This window comes from Megascapheus bottae, chromosome 16, assembly GCF_031878675.1.
Source record: "Megascapheus bottae isolate mThoBot1 chromosome 16, mThoBot2.hap1, whole genome shotgun sequence".
Classification (NCBI taxonomy): Eukaryota; Metazoa; Chordata; class Mammalia; order Rodentia; family Geomyidae; genus Megascapheus; species Megascapheus bottae.
The window spans coordinates 40,478,706-40,495,936 of NC_143524.1; the positions used below are offsets into that span (position 1 = coordinate 40,478,706).

The following is a 17,231-nucleotide window of genomic DNA, read 5'->3' on the forward strand; positions in this document are numbered from 1 at the left end:
AGGCTACCACCCTACCCCTGGGCCCGGGCGGTGTCCCCTGAGCTCTCCAGCTCAAGGCTACCACCCAACCATAGAGCCAAACCCCACCTCCCATTTTCTAGAGGTTAATTGGAGATAAGAGTCTCAGGTCCTTTTGCTTTGAACCTTGATCCTCAGATCTCTGCTTCCTGAGTAGCTAGGATTACAGGTGTGAGCCACCACTGGCTTGGATATTAACTTTTAATTAATTATTCCATTCCAGAAAGACCTCTGCCTTTTCATGTATTTGTCTATTTGGTTTTTCAGGTACTAGAGTTTGATTTTGTGCTTGAGCTTGCTAGACAATCATTCCTACTATGTGAGCCACTCACCCAGTCGTTTGATTTATTTTGTTGGCCAGTAATAAGGTTTATACTCAGGGCCTTATGGTCTCACTTTTTTTTTTTTTGCTCATTGCAGGCTCTCTACCACTTGAACCATACCTCTAGTCCAACCTTTTTGCTGAAATGCTGAGGCTGGCTTTGAACCATAATCCTCTAAATCTCAGCATCCCAAATAGCTGGATTATAGGCCTATACAACCATGGCTGGCTCAGCCTCAGTTTTGTGCCTTACAAAGAAGAGCTTCTCTTACTGGTACTTTGTATACAGTCATCAGTTATGGCTTAGGAGCACTGAGCCTCTCTCTTCATAAGCTTACTGTTCTACCAATTACTTGGCTTTTCATACATTCATTTATTCATTCTTTCTTTTTTGTGCCAGTACTGGGCTTGAACTCAGGGCCTCATGCTCTCACCTGGTTTTCTCACATTTGGAGCTCTACCACTTGAGCCACATGCCTTGTTTTCAGTGACATGAATAGCTCTCTAGCCCCAGGGTGGAGCCTGGGCTCTTAAGCCCAGCTCTCAGGCTGGTCAGGAGTGGGGAGTTGCTGGGTACCTAATGTTGGCCTTAAGTTCTTCTCTAACTGTTCTGCCACGAGAGGAGCTGCAGCTCTGATGGCATCTTTGGTGTTCTGTAAGTTCCACTGGGTCCTCAGGAGAGCATCATCCAGGGTGAAGAAGCCATCACAAGTGCGCCGCACTTGTGTGCAGACAGCTGTGGTCTTTAGCTCCAGGCCAATTTCATGCACTATCTTTCCCAACTGCTGCTGTGTCTCATGCATACACTGCATGTCTAAGAGGAACTCTGAAGGCGCAAACTTCAGCCACCGGATGCCAGTGATCAGCATGGGAGACTTGCTCATGGGCCGGGTCACGCCTCTCACAGCCATCTCATAAGCTTCCTGGGACTGCAGGTCTAAGTTAGCATACATCACCAGGGACTTCTGATGGGAGCCTTGGATCACAAGACAGGATCCGGTCCAGCTTCTCTCTAGTCACGTGGTCGTATGTTGTCTTCTCCACCAGACGCCCATCCTCACAGAAATCATCTGTGGCTTTTCCCAGAAGGCCTGGCACTGTAAAATCCTTGGTAAGGTGAGCATCATACATGTCTGTGAGGAGTTTGCATCCATATCCCACGCCGCGCACAAACACTCCAGAAGACTGGGTATCCGGCCGGGGTCCCACGCCAACCTTCAGTTGGAGGAATTCTGGTCCACCTACCAGCCTGTGGTTGGTGAGAGAGGGCACACTGGTGGCTGCGAGAGTCAGTTGTTTCTCTTCACTGTCTTCCACAGTGCCCAGCAAAAAGCGAACACGCTGTTCAGGAGCAGGAAGTTTCCCAGCATTGAGACCCTTAAGAAGCTGCAGTTCTATAGTATTTCTCAGGAGCAGCCATTTAGTCCCGGAGGCTTATATATCACGAAAAGCCCATGGAGTCGCGCCAGGCTGGCGGACCCCATATCCGAAGCCGCAGTCCCGGAGTGCAGGAAAAGGGTCTCACCACGGAAGTGCCAAGCCCTTATTTTTTAAAGAAAAGGATACTTGGGCCAGGAGCATGGCCTAGTGGTAGATGGCTTGCCTACCACTAACAAAGCCCTGAATTTGATTCCTCAGTACCACATATACAGAAAAAGGCAGAAATGGTGCTATGGCTCAAGTGGTAAAGCACTAGCCTCGAAAAAGCCCAAGGACAATGCCCAGGGCATGAATTCAAGCCCCAAGAAAAAATTAACACTGAGATTGTGTAATTCCCACAAACCCTGTTCAAATTTCACAAAACGCCCATGATTGAACTCAGTTTAAATTTACTTGTGGTTCCTTAATATTAAATTCAAGTTCTACATATTGGCATCATGCACAATGCCAAACATGTATGCTGTTTGCTCAGAGGATATCAAAAACACAATGTCAAAATATGCCATTTCTTGTGAGATTGATTTTCATTAGTCAGTTGAGGAGAGTGCCAAGTTTCTATGAATTTATCTAGTCTTCATTTTGTAATAAGAGAACCTACATGATTATATGAATATAATATTCCATGTCAAACCTTTACCTCATTTTATACTCTATTGATTCTCACCTAACTACTATATTTCTTCATAATGACTAATTTTATAAAGTTTCTTCTATGTTTATTAGTTGGCATTATATTGTAAGAAAGAACTTCTCCCACATTTATTTCTTTATCCATTTATTTTATTATGTATTCACTGATCCTTGTTTTAGCCAAGTTATAATCCAATGTCATTTTCTGATGCTCAGATTATTCAATTGCCCATTTTCCAAATACTGGTATCTGTTGACCAGTATCCTTTTTTTCTTTTAACCACTTTTTTGCTTTATGACAAAATCAAGAAAATCTAAACTCATCTTCTACTTTTCTTTTTTTAATCTTCTACTTTTCTTTCACTAGTTCTGAAATAAGACTTTTTTTCTAAGTCCTAAAGTCTTATTGAAGAAAGAGTACTTCAGGGAAAAAAAAAGATTTGGACATTAAGTATGCTCTTTGCTACCAAGTCCACTGCTTTTAGGCTCCCTAGGAGACAAAACTAAAAATAGAAGAAAATATGTAGGTGCACACATCCCTCCATTCATCCATCCATATATGCACATACAGGGCTATATCTATACACACCTTAAATTCAACTGAAATATGGTATCTCCAACTCCAGTCTAAAAACACTTTGTATTTTTAACTTTCACTTTCAATATTCAACATCCTTTTCTGATAGTGAAAAATGAAGGTGCACAGGTGATGAGATGAGAAAAATGTGTAGTTGGCAAGTGGGAAGGGGTGGAATAGTGGATGAAATGGAGCTGCAGATCCAAAAAAATTGGCCAATCATGGAACAGTTTGGTGATCATGGCAGTTTATACATAGATGAATTGACTGTGAGTTATATATGAATCCCTATTCAGGCTTACAGAGCTTCCGTTGTGCAAGACATAGCCTGGAAGTTCTAGAGAATAAAGTTGTAGGAGAGTCCCACATGACCCTGACATTATTAAGCATCATTTATTTTGAGTTGCAACTTGTGGCTCATGCCTGTAATCCTAGCTCTCAGGAGGTTGAGATCTGAGGATCAAGATTCAAAGCCAGCACAAAAGAACCTGAGACTCGGATCCCCAATTCACTTCTAGAAAAACGGGAAGGGGGGCTTGGCTCCAGGGTAGGATGGTAGCCTTGAGCTGAAGAGATCAGGGACAGCATCCAGGCCTAGTTCAAGCCCCATGACCTACCAAAAAAAAAAAGTAAAAGAAAAAATGTGCATTTTTCTTCCTGTTCTGCATATTTGGTCATTTTAGTTGGGGAAGATGAATTTAATCAGTAGAAATGAAGTATTAAGAAACGTGTTAGGGGCTGGGAGTTTGGCCTAGTAGTAGAGTGCTTGCCTAGCATGCACGAAGACCCGGGTTCGATTCCTCGGTAACACATACATAGAGAAAAGCCAGAAGTGGTGCTGAGGTTCAAGTGGTAGAGCTCTAGCCTTGAGAAAGTGCAAGGACAATGCTCAGGCCCTAAGTTCAAGCCCAGGACTGGCAAAGGAAAAAAAAAGAAACAGTTTAAATCCAAAAGTTACTCCTATTAGTCTGGTTTCTGACCTTCTTGCTTGTCAGCCTCATTCTCTTTCTATATATGCATATTATACATTGTATAGTGTGTTTCATTTTAACATTTTCATACATGTGTGCAATGTAGTTTGATCGTATTCTTATGTCCCCATTACCCTTTCTTGTCCAGATCCCCACTCTCCTTGGCCATTTTGAATACTCATTTCTCAAAGCTTAGTGTACATTCAGATCATGTGTTAATTTTGTTAAAATGCAGATTCAAATAATGGGTAGAGTCTGAGATGCTGCATTTCTAACAAGCTTGAAGTGATACATTGTTATAGACTGAAGAGCTTTACTGAGTTGCAAAGGTTCCAAGTTTTGTAATAAGTACCTTACTCTTACCCTGACTTGCAAATAACACAGCTACCTATAGACTTTTCCCTCAATCTCTGCCTCTTTATTTCTGTTTGTCCTACTTTCAACCATACTATGTTCTTTCCTTTCTTTGAATCAACTACACATCTATCATTTTTATTCTGGAGTGCAAAACTGTCATTGGCTTTCCTACTTTATTCTCATCTAGCACTTCGACAAAACTCCTTTTGCTCTTTTGGTTAGGCTTAACTTTGGATTAAGAGAGTAAATGTAAATCTGATTTGATAGCAACATTTAGACGTTAGTTTTCTGAGAGCCTACTTTTAGTCTATGGGTTTCTACCTGCTGTAGCTCTCAAGGAACAGATTCATACTAAGTGTCACAAGGGAAGGCTTGTGGGCTGAAGTGAGGACAGAAAAAAACAATATAGTCTTTGAACATTTCAGAACTTTCTCTAAAATAAGGAGTTGCTTTTTTCTCCCTTAAAATTTCCATCCTCTAATCTCTTTATGTGGCTTGAGTCTTTAAAAAAACCCTCTGTTTAAAGGATGCCCACTCTATCCACTCTTTAACATAGTGTTATAATTCCTAGCCAAAGCAATAAGGAAAGAAGCAAGCATAAAGGGGATCCAAATAGGGAAAGAGGAAGTGAAACTTTCCCTCTTTGCTAATGACATGATTCTGTATTTAAAGAACCCTATAAACTCCACTCCCAAGCTCCTTGAGCTGATTCAAAACTTTGGCAAGGCAGCAGGCTATAAAATTAACCCTCAAAAATCAACTGCCTTCCTATACGCCAACAATGAGAGGAACGAGGCAACAATCAGGAAAGCAACTCCTTTTGCAATAGCCTCAAAGAAAATAAAGTACCTAGGAATTAATTTAACTAAGAACATAAAGGACATTTTTATGAAAACTTTAAAACCCTGAAAAGGAAATCAAAGCAGAACTGAGGAAATGGAAAAACCGCCCTGCTCCTGGATTGAAAGAATTAACATCGTGAAAATGGCAATCTTGCCAAGGACTATCTACAAATTCAACGCAATACCCATCAATATCCCAATGGCATTCTTTAAAGAAATAGGAGGGGCAATCCAGAATTTCATATGGAATAATAAAAGACCCCGTATAGCAAAAACACTTCTTAGCAGAAAGAATAGCGCAGGAGGAATTCAATACCAAACTTTAGACTATTACAGAACTATAGTGACCAAAATACCTTGGTACTGGCACAAGAACAGGCCTGAAGACCAATAGAATAGAACTGAGGATGCAGATATTAAACCACAGACCTATGGCCACCTAATCTTTGATAAGGGAGCCAAAAAATAGAATGGAAGAAAGACAGCCTTCTTCAACAAGTGGTGCTGGCAGAACTGGTTAAGCACCTGCAGAAAACTAAAGTTGGTTCCTTGTCACCCTGTACTAGGATTAACTCCAAATGGATCAAAGACCTTGAGGTAAAAGCAGATACACTGAAACCTTTACAAGAAGGAATAGGAGATACACTAGGTCTCCTTGGCATAGGTTGAAACTTTCTTAATAAGGACCACGTAACACAACAGCTTTTCCATTAAAAGTTCATATTTTAGCCAGGGGCTGGTGGCTCATGCCTGTAATCCTAGCTATGCAGGAGGCTGAGATCTGAGGATCTTGGTTCAAAGACAGCCCAGGCAGGAAACCCCATGAGACTATTATGTCCCTTTAACCATCAACAAGCTAGAAGTGAAGCCATGGTGGTAGAGTACTAGGTTTGAAGGGGAAAAAAAAGCTCAGGAACAACACCCAGGTCCTGAGTTCAAGCTCAGACCCAGCAAATACACACAAGAAGTTCATATTTTTATAAATCTTAAACTTAGTAAGACTGGATTTCAAATTACAAATTAAAGAAGTCCATCACTCATTTTAATTATTTCTTAAAAGCATATAGACTATTATGACAAATATTTTCTCATGGCCTTATTCTGTCTTATTACTCCAGGAAAAAAAATGGAAGAGGATATATACAAATTGACACTTTTTTACATAGTTCTGAAAATATCCTAGAATAACATAATGCAAAAGCAATGAAGAAAGTGTCCTGTCATTAAACCCTATCTTGGGCCTGTAGAGCCTTATGTATTCCCAAAAGAATAATATCTTACACCAACACTGGTGTTTCTCATAGAATTAAATGTGTCATCTTCCTGTCATTTCCTTGAACACTCTGTGGGTGATGACATTTATTCTGAAGTGGCCAATCCATGAGTACAATAGGATTTTGCAGTGTGAATTATACTATAGATATTAATAGAATAATTCCTCATTTCCTCTAAGCCCACTGGGCCAATAAAGACTTGACCTAAAACTCACTGTGGGGACTCAAAATTAGTTTTTAGACCTGGATTCAAAAGAGACCACTATGTGTGATATAGTTTAACTTGTCTTCTTTTTCCAGAATTATCTGTTTCCCAAGAAATGGGATTTCCAGTATGGAAACATTAGTTATGCTGTAGATATCTCTAAATGCCTGATGATTTGTAACTACTTATTCATATTTAAGAATAAAGGACTAACTAAATGCCCTGAGTATGGGCATGAAATTAACAATTGGAAGTCTTAACATCTATGCAACTATACTAAATAATAACTGGTTCATAAGCTTAATCATATACTTGTCAAAACTTTATAAATTAGATTGTAAAGGCCTAAAATCAAGGATTTCATTATTGCTTATTTTCATGTAATTTACTTTTATTAGCTTACATTAGTCATACAGAAGGGATTTCGTTGTCATATATTCACACATTCCAATATATTTCAATCAATCTCACCTCTTCCCTTCCCCTCTTCCCTGGCTTCTTTTGATTAAAAGAAATACAGAGACAATCTGGCCATGATATTCCTGCATTCACAAATGCCTACTAGCCAAGAGTCAGTAGCTTGATTTCTTATAGTCCATTGTACATGTGTGCATGTATGTGCATATGTGTGTTTGTGTGTGTGTGTGTGTGTGTAATACACATCTAGTGTATCTCTGAGCTTTCTGTGAGAGAATCCCTACATACCAGAATGAAAAGAACTTTACTCTGAAGTGTCATGCCAGATTAACTGCCCTAACACTCTTCAGACAGATCACTTGGTCTGTTTCCTTTTTTTTTTTTGCCAGTCTTGGGGCTTGAATTCAGGGTCTATGCACTGTCCTTAAGCTTTCTCAAGGCTAATACTCTACCAGTTGAGCCACAGCACCACTTCTGGTTTTTTCTGTGTATGTGGTACCAAGGAATCAAACCCTGGGGGTCATGCATGCCAGGTAAGCACTCTACCAATAGACCAAACTCCTGGTCCTGCTTTCTAAAAAATTTTAACAATCAGGTACCAAGGACTCGTCAGGTCTGTAATCCTAACTACTTAGGAGGCTGAGATCTGAGGACTGTAATACAAAGCCAGTCCTAGCAGAAAAGTGTATGAAACTCTTATCTCTAATTAATCACCAAAAATGTCTAAAATGGAGCTGTGACTTGTGTGGTAGAGCACTAGCCTTGAGCCAGAAAGCTTAGAGACAGTGTCCAGACCCTGATTTCAAGCCCCAGAACTGACTGGCACACTGGCGTGCACACGCACACGCACACACACACACACACACACACACACACACACACACACAATCAAACAACAAAAATCAAATCCCTCTCTCATAAAACTAATGAAATAAATAGGCCAGGTAAGATGTCAGAGCAAGGGAGAGGCAATTAGACTCAACACTCCATGTGCTTTACAACTCCACTAAGGGAGCTACGATTAGAGTCAATCTCACAATGCTGTCTGCATTAAGTCTATGGTCATGTATGATAAGTAGATCCTTAGTATTAGCAGCAAACAGCATGCCACTAATCTATTCACCTGTTCAGAATCAACAAATGTTGATTATATACAAATGTTGCTATACAGAGAACAGCATGAATAATGAAGACAAGTTGACTGAAAAAAAAATAAAGAAGAATCTAAGCAGGCTTTAAAAAGAAAATAAGGATATCAAAGAAACAAGTTTGCAAGAAAAAAAGTGGCCTTACATATATTTCTTATTTCTCAAAGGTTAAATTTATCTACCTGGCTGCCCATAAAAATTTAAAAATTCAAACTTAATAAAAGATGTCTGGAGCCAGGCACAGTGGCTCACGCATGTAATCCTAGCTACTCAGGAGGCTGAGATATGAGGATCAACGTTCAAAGCCAGCCAGGGCACAAAAGGATCTGAGACTCATATCCTCCTATCTCCAATTAACCGCTAGAGAACAGGAAGTGGGGCTGTGGCTCAAGAGTGGCCCAGGCCAAGTTCAAGCCCCATGACCCACCAAAAAAAAAAAAAGATGACTGGTACCAGTGAGTGGCTCATGTCTATCCAGGTACTCAGGAGCCCAAGACTTAGAGGATCATTATTTGAAACAAGCCCGGAAACAAGTTAAAAATGGCCTTGAGAATCCATCTCCAAAATAACTAGTCAAAAGCCAGGCTAGAAGCATGGTTCAAGTAACACAGCATCAGCCAAGTAAGCAGGAGGCCCTGAGTTCAAGCCCAAGTACTGAATGAGGGAAAAAGGGAAGAATGGCATAAAGTACTGAAAACAAACAAAACCACCTGAGACAACTAAAGAATGCATTCATAAAATTGAATACAATTGTCCCTAGTTATTTTTGATGGAGAAGTTAAATAATACAAAAAAAGTGAAAATCCCAAACATTTCAGCACTCAAAACATCAAAGGAAGGAAGGAGGAAATTAGAGAGTAGAACAGACTCATTTTCCCTTTTTGAAAAAAACAGGAGGTGTAAAAAAATACTTCATTCTTGACTTTGAATATATATGTCCTTTTAAAAAACAAATTAATTGGTAAATAATCAGGTTGTCAGTAGCTACTAGTATTTTTATCTCCATTTTTAATTCTTAACTAACCTTTCATTTGCTAACATTTTAGACCGATATTAGGTACCTGACATTTCTTACTTCAATCATATTGCTTTCATTTTATTAACAACAATGCTGTGAACAGATACGCTGAGACAAACACATTTTGTTTTCTTATAGTCTGGGTTAAGAATTTCTGTTGAAATGGATGGTGAATTGTTAGTAATAATTCAGTGACGCCTAGGGTGATGCTCATGTAAGCTTTTTCTTTTTTAGTTTAACTGATATAAAAGAGTGTAGTCTAGATAGTCTAGATGTTATAAAACAATGTATTTGTTCATGGAATAATTTTATATACTGCATTTTATGAATAACATTAATAAGTTTGTTTAATTAATGCTATTAAAATAACAGCTGGTTCAATTTATTATTGAGAATACACTTTTACCTATATACATGTACGGAAAACATTTATAAGTGTTATTTTTCTTTGTCAAGTTTCAGCAGTAATTTTATACAGGCTTGAAAAAAACTTAGAAACTGTCTTCTAAAATAATTTTTGGTTATTTATGTTGTACATGAATTATTTAAAAATCCAAACAAGTGTTTTATTGGAAAGTAATTTTTGTTGATTTAAAATGTTTCTATGATGACAACTTACCTTACTTATTCTTGATCCATTTTCTAGAAAATAACATTTTTCTATGGAAACATCTAGTTTACTGAAATCAGAGAGAAGGAACCAGGATAGTTCCTGACCGGTATCCTTAATTAAGGACAGAGACAAGATGCTAGAGAAGAGGAAGGCTACTCTTAGAATCATGCCTTAGTCCTGGACAGAACATGAACATTTACAGCAGATTCCCCTGGAGTTCCCATAACCAGGGAAAACAATGTGAGGCTGGGGAAGGAGCAGTCCAACACAATTAGGAGGGAACAGCACCAGGCTGTCATATGGTACCCAGAGTACTGCCTGCTTGCTATAGTACTGCATGACCCTCAGCTTGGACAATACTTTACTGCTTTTTAAACATTACAGTTATTATTCTGGGTAGCCAGCAATTATTCCCTTATGCAACGGAGGCTTGGTTATATCCACCTCTCTTGGGTCCTCTCTGTGGTCTTAAGAGCATGGCTGCTTATAAAACATACTAGTATAAAAATAAGATAAGCATTTCAGCGAAGCACACTCCTCCCCAAGGCTCATAAATCTAACTTTGTTGCTAATCCTTTCCTAAACAAATGAAGCACAGATATTTAATCCAAATATATTAGTGACATGTGGATTGTTTACTCCAGTGGAAATAATAAAGATAAATAGACCAATGTTATTACTCAGGCCATAAAATCCATTTGGTGAAAACTAATCTTCTTAGTTTGCAATTTTAGTATATCAACTCACTATTAAAGATATATTTTTGGAGACTATGTCAAGACGATTTCATTGCATATAAAAGAGGAAACAATAATTTTATCAAAATCTTCCCTTCTGCCTTCCTTTTATATGTTTTTTTCTAGTTTTCTTTTATTAAAAAGTAAAAGCTTGGTTTTGCTGCCAGTGTGAAGTGTTGATACTCTTCTGTATGAGTTGAATTGCAATTGCTAAGTCTTAGGAGTTTGTTTTGTTTGTTTTTCTTTTATTTGTTGGGATCCATAAGACACCCAGATTAATGTCTCCTATTTCTATTTCCACCTTCTGGACCATACTCCGGTAGTAGTAAGTGTTAAACTAACATTTACCAAATAAGTAAACAGAAGGCTGAAGATAATCCTAGCCACATGAAAATGAACAAATGAAAAAAATTATTCATAAATAGGGCCCGGAGTTTGGCCTAGTGGTAGAGTGTTTGCTTAGCAAACCTGGGTTTGATTCCTTGGTACCACATACATAGAAAAAAGCCAGAAGTGGTGCTGAGGCTCAAGTGGTAGAGCTCTAGCCTTAAGAAAGCCCAAGGACAGTGCTTAGGCCCTGAGCTCATGGCAAAAAGAAAAACCAGAGAGAGAGAAAAGAAAATGGAAAGTAGGGCTTAGCTCAAGGGTAGGGTGGTAGTCTTGAGTTGAAGAGCTCATGGACAGCCCAGGCCAAGTTCAAGCCCTACGACCCACAAAAAAAAAAAAGCATTCATAAATACCATGGACTCTGAGGTTGAACAATCAATGTATTAATATATATCTTTTGATACTCCTTATCCTGTTGGGTTTAGAAAAATTTCCCCAAGTTCAACTACATTAAACACATCTATCTTCTACACTTTATGTTGTTTGTACAGTTGACAAAATGTAATTTAGAATGTAAAAGGTGAACTGTGGAAGAAAAACAATGTAAATGTGTTTAATGCCACAGAACTTGCCTCAATAAACAATGGTTAAGGTGCTGGGCACAGTGGCTCACGCCTGTAATCCTAGCTACTCAGGAGGCTGAGATCTGAGGATCTAGGTTCAAAGCCAGCCAGGGCACAAAAGGACCTGAGATTCTTATCTCCAATTAACCTCTAGAAAATGGGGAGTGGTGCTGAGGCTCAAAGGTAGGGTGGTAGCCTTGAGTTGAAGGGCTCAGGGACAGCGCCCAGGGTGACTTCAAACCCCAAGACCACCCCCCCAAAATGGTTACAGTATGGGGCTGGGAATTTTGCCTAGTGGTAGAGTGCTTACCTAGCATACCCAAAGATCCGGGTTCAATTCCTCGGTACCACATAAACAAAAAAACTCAGAAGTGGTGCTGTGGCTCAAGTGGTAGAGCTCTAGCCTTGAGAAAGAAAGCACAAGGACAGTGCTCAGGTCTGAGTACAAGCCCCGGGATAGGCAAAAAAAAAAAAATGGTTAAGGTAGTAAATTTGGTCATGTGTATTTCCCCACATTTTTTTAAATAAAGTGCTTCTTAAATAAACTTAATTTATCTGCAACTCACTTTGGTATATATATGTATATACATATATATGCACATATGTATGTATTTGTCTGTATATATAAATTAATACTTTTTTGGTTGTAGGGGTGGAATTCAGGGCCTCACACTCTACCAATTGGGCCATGATCTTGAGCTTTTTTGCTTTTGGTTGGTTATCTTGAGAACAGGTCATTTTTTTTTGCCTGGACCAGTATGGGCTATGATCTTCGTGTTTACATCTCCCAAGCAGCTGAGATGACAGATAGAAAACACCATACCCAGGCTTTATTTCTGCTGAGATTGAGTCTCTTAAACAGCTTGTGAAGAATGGCCTCAAAATTCAGTCTTCCTAAGATCAATTTCCCAAGTAGCTGGATTCCAGGCATGGGCCACCATGCCCAGCTCAAAGCCAGTGCAGGACAAATCATCTTGTACTTCTGAATTTATAACTTTACCCAATGTTTTTAGTATCTCATTAAATAGAAATTTCCACATATCTACATGTTGTTATCCTCTACCTAGAAGGAAGACCTAAGCACCACTCCTTCTATAAATTATCAGGCCCTGGAGCCCAAGTCCTAGAGGGCAGGGGCATGGAAGGGCACAGGAAGCTCTTATCTTTAAGCGTTTGGTGACATCTAGTGGCAATTTGGTACTCCACTGTGAGCTATGTCAGGAGGCACATCTGGTCTCACCTCACTAGAGTTTGGGGGGTGGGGGAGCGGGGGTCATGGGGCTTGAACTCAACCTGAGCACTGTCTCTGAGCTATTTAGCTCAAGGCTACTGCCCTACCCCTGGGCCTGGGCACTGTCCCTGAGATCTTCAGCTCAAGGCTACGGCCCTACCCTTGAGCCAAGTCCCATACCCCATTTTCTGGAGGTTAACTGGGGATAAGAGTCTCAGGTCCTTTAGTGCCCAGACTGGTTTTGAACCTTGATCCTCATATCTCAGACTCCTGAGTAGCTAGGATTACAGGTGTGAGCCACCACTCCTGGCATCACTGGAGCTTTAAAACACCAACACAATTTTTCCATTAAATAAAATATACAAATCTTGATTATATATAGGATAGATCTTTTTCTCCTTCCATTCTCTTTGGTCCATCTTTCAAGTTCTAGAAATATAATGATCAAGTACAGCTCAATCACCAACCCTGTCTTAAGTTCTAATTGCTTCCAACTAGCAATGAAATAAAGTCCATGTAAGATAGAAAATATGGCAAATAAAATCAATGAAGAGGAGGAATGTCTCAAATTGACTACAACTAGAAACAAGTAAATTTATAATTATTTAAAATGGTTAAAATGCACCAAAGAGTAATTTCCAGGTTTAGGGGGGGAATATGAAAATGCATATCCTCTGGGAAAACCTCCCCTGACTAAAATCAACTCATTTACTTCAACACAATGCCCTTGTCTGTTTCATTTCAAACCCTACCTCCTCTCTCCCTCTCTCCCCCTGCTCCCTCCCTCTCCCTTTTCCTCTCCCTTCCCTTCCCCCTTCTCTCATTCAGGCACTCTGGTACACCTGGTTCAAACAGTCTGTCCCTGACACCTTTAGAGCTCTGAGAGTTTATACTCACAATTCATTCCAGGTCATGAATCTGACAATCCTTGACTACTTTCCAGCTTCTCTGCATGTTGCCTGTTCCCTTTTTCATATTAGTTTCACTTGGAACTGATTTCATGTTTGCTCGTGTGAGTGTGCACACTTTTTTATTCAAAGCTGGCACCTAACCTCTTCAGCCACAGTTCCACTTTCAACTTTTGCTAGTTAACTGGAGACAGGATTCACATGAACCTCAGATCTCAACTTCATGAGTTCCAATACTTTGGAATTCTAGTTTCAGCTTTCCAAGTAATCAATACCAAGCTATTTAAATTAGTATATGTTAGTGACATCGATACACTCCTTCACCCTCACCTATATAAGCTCTCAGCAAAAACTATCTGAGGTCAAAACAGAATAGCAAAACAAGACCAATCTTCATTCAATTACATTAAGTAAATAGGACTACAGGCATGTACTACAGATGCTCAACTAATCTCTACATTAAAAAATATATATACATATATTCTCGTTTAGTTTAATAAAAAATTGAGCATCTATGACAGTTCATCCAAAGACTAAACATAGAACTCACCTAAGACCCAGCAATTCCACTCCTTGGCATTTACCCAATCATCCAGAAAGAAGGACATACTAAATCTACTAGCACAACGATGTTCACTAATAACCATAGCAAAGATATGGAACCAGCCCAGATGCCCCTCAGTAGATGATGGGATCAACAAGATGTGGTACTAATTCACAATGGAATTATATGCTGCCATCAGAAAGAATGACATCACCCCATTTGTAAGGAAATGGAAAGCCTTGGGAAAAAAATCATATTAAGTGAAGTAAGCCAGACCCAAAGGAACATAATTAGTACAAACCTAGGACTTTCCTAGCAAAGGAATACAATAGCTCAAAACTTAGATACATAAGGCAATAAAGGATGAGGCCAAGTGGAAGGATATCCAGGATATGGAAACAAGAGCTTTATACTATGTGATTGTTGTTCTTAATGTTCTATGTTATTTCTCTTCTCTTTTGTTGCCTTTTGGTTAATCTCATATTGTTACAGTATTTGACTTTGTTACCTGGTATATTGTATATTCCTTTATGTGTTTATTTGAAATAGGAAATAGAAGGAGGGAAAAAAGATGACTGGGAGGGGTGGAGGGAAATGGGGACAAAAACATGAGAAGGGGTATCAATGCTTGAGAAGTAAAGTACCCTCTACCTGGTAAATATAACTGTAACCCCTCTATACATTACAATAAAAAAATTTAAAAAATTGAGCATCTATATCTTTTTTGTGCCAGTCCTGGGGTTTGAACTCAAGGCCTGGGCACTGTCCTTGAGCTTTTTCAAGGCTAGCACTCTACCACTTGAGGAGCCACAGCACCACTTCCAGTTTTTTCTATGTATGTGGTAACCAAGGAATCAAACCCAGGGTTTTCTGCATGCTACGCAAGCATTCTACCTCTAGGCTAAACTCCTTGGCCCCTGAGCATTTGTATCTTATTTCAACTATCACTTAAATTGCATTCTCTCAAGTCCTGTAATATACAAGGGCCTTTATTGTTACAAATTATAGCACTAATGTAACTCATTCATAATTAACTAGACCAACAGTTACAATTTTACATTTTTCATATAATTTAACCTAACTCTAAATAATCCATTTGATGATGAATAAGGTTTAAAACTAGTATTTAAGCTGGGCGCTGGTGGCTCATGCCTCTCAGGAGGCTGAGATCCGAGGATCACAGTTCAAAGACAGCCTGGGCAAGAAAGTCTCCATGAGACTCTTATCTCCATAACTCAAAAGCCAGAAGTTGCACTGTGGCTCAAGTGGAAGAGCACTAGCCTTGATCATGAAAAGGCTCAGGGACAGCACCCAATCCCTGAGTTTAAGCCCTACAACTGACAAAAACAACAACAATAATAATATAACAATAATATAATATAATAACAATAATACTTTAAATGTCTCTATCTTCTATTTATTAGATAATGTACAGGATTAATTTATGCAAAATTATCCCCAGAAAGTTCTTCCCAGAAAAGGATTGACTTGCTTATGTGTGTGTCTGTGTGTGTGCCAGTCCTGGGGCTTGAACTTAGGGCCTGAATATTTGCTCACGGCTGGCACTCTAGTACTTGAGCTACAGCTCTATTTCTAGCATTTTCTGTGATTAACTGGAAATAAGAGTCCTATGGGCGTTCCTTCCAGGGACTGCATTCAAACTGTGGTCCTTAGGTCTCAGCCTATTGGGTAGCTAGGATTACAGGCATGAACCACTAGTGCCCAGCTGGCTTTCTTAAAATTTGTTGGACACAATTTTTTTTTTCTAGTCTTGAGGCTTGAGCTCAGGGCTTGAGCATTGTCTTTGGGCTTTCTCAAGGCTAGAGCTCTACCACCTGAGCCACAGCACCACTTCCAGCTTTTTTATCTGTATGTAGTTACAAAGGAATGAAACTTGGGGTTTCATGTATGCTAGGCAAGCACTATACCATTAGGCCATGCTCCTGGCTCTTGGACACAATTCTTTTATGACCGTCTATCATAGTCAGCTGCACTGGCTGACCATATCATCACAGTTGTCCCCACAGCTCTGTGTGGCCCCAATCACAAAGGCTGGTATACTACATCTTGTCACAAGTTTCATATGCCATACAACTTCAATTGCAACTTTTGACCACACTCAGCTAATATGGCCTTGATAACAGCATCTTTTTACTTCAATTCAGACTACATAAGGAATAGGGTACTGCGTCTGCTGATGACTTTTTAAACAATCTCACCAGTGAAGATGGAGGTTCAGAGCCCCTGTATGGAGATAAAATCTGCAAGACTCTTATCTCTTATTAAGGCAAAAGCATGGAACTAAAGATATGGCTCAAAGGTTAACACCACATGAGGAAGAGCATGTGGCTCTGAGGTCAAGCCTCAGTACAAAAACAGAAAACAAAACAAAAAACATGCAGTTAGAAATGAAGGGCTGACCTCCACCCTATTATCAGACACCAGGCAAAACCCTAGGAATGGAAGTTGGTACTTGACTTGCAGGCAGGGCAATCCGCCCAAAGTAAACACAGCATTGTGGGCCCAACCAAAAAGCCCCAACCACTCTAGAACTAATGACTTTTTCATTAATCTCTGCCTCCTTGCTCAGACCCCATAAACACCTGACCCCAAATCCACCCTTTGCACAATCTCTGATCCCATGGGAAGGTTGCTGCCCCTTGCAGCTATATTGCAATAAACAGCCCCAACCTGTTGAAGATCTATTCTGGCCTGTTCCCTTCCTTTCTCAATTTTTTTTAACAGAAAAAGTAGGATATGCAGTGACAGAGAGGGGTTTAAAAAAGACTGACACCTGATTTCAAGATGAGTACAGATTTAAAAAATAAAACTCAAAAAGTGTGGCTATTGTTATTTACAACTAACCCAGAGCTTGTTATAACTGGGGAAGACAGTTATCTGACTTTATTACTTGGTATATTGTATATACATTTATTTATATGAAATAGGAAAGGGGAAGGGAGAAAACAAGATAATTGGGAGTGGGTAGGGGAAAGGAATGGGGACAAAAACAGAAGGGGTATCAATGT

General features: G+C 39.5%; 1 long non-coding RNA gene and 1 pseudogene across 1 annotated transcript in view; both read right to left on the reverse strand.

The window, feature by feature from the left end:
- Positions 1-17,231, reverse strand: part of LOC150053261 (uncharacterized) — a 90,446-nt gene that overhangs the window by 68,876 nt on the left and 4,339 nt on the right. The gene's annotated exons all lie outside the window — the stretch shown is intronic.
- Positions 825-1,824, reverse strand: LOC150053262 (pseudouridylate synthase TRUB2, mitochondrial pseudogene; annotated as a pseudogene).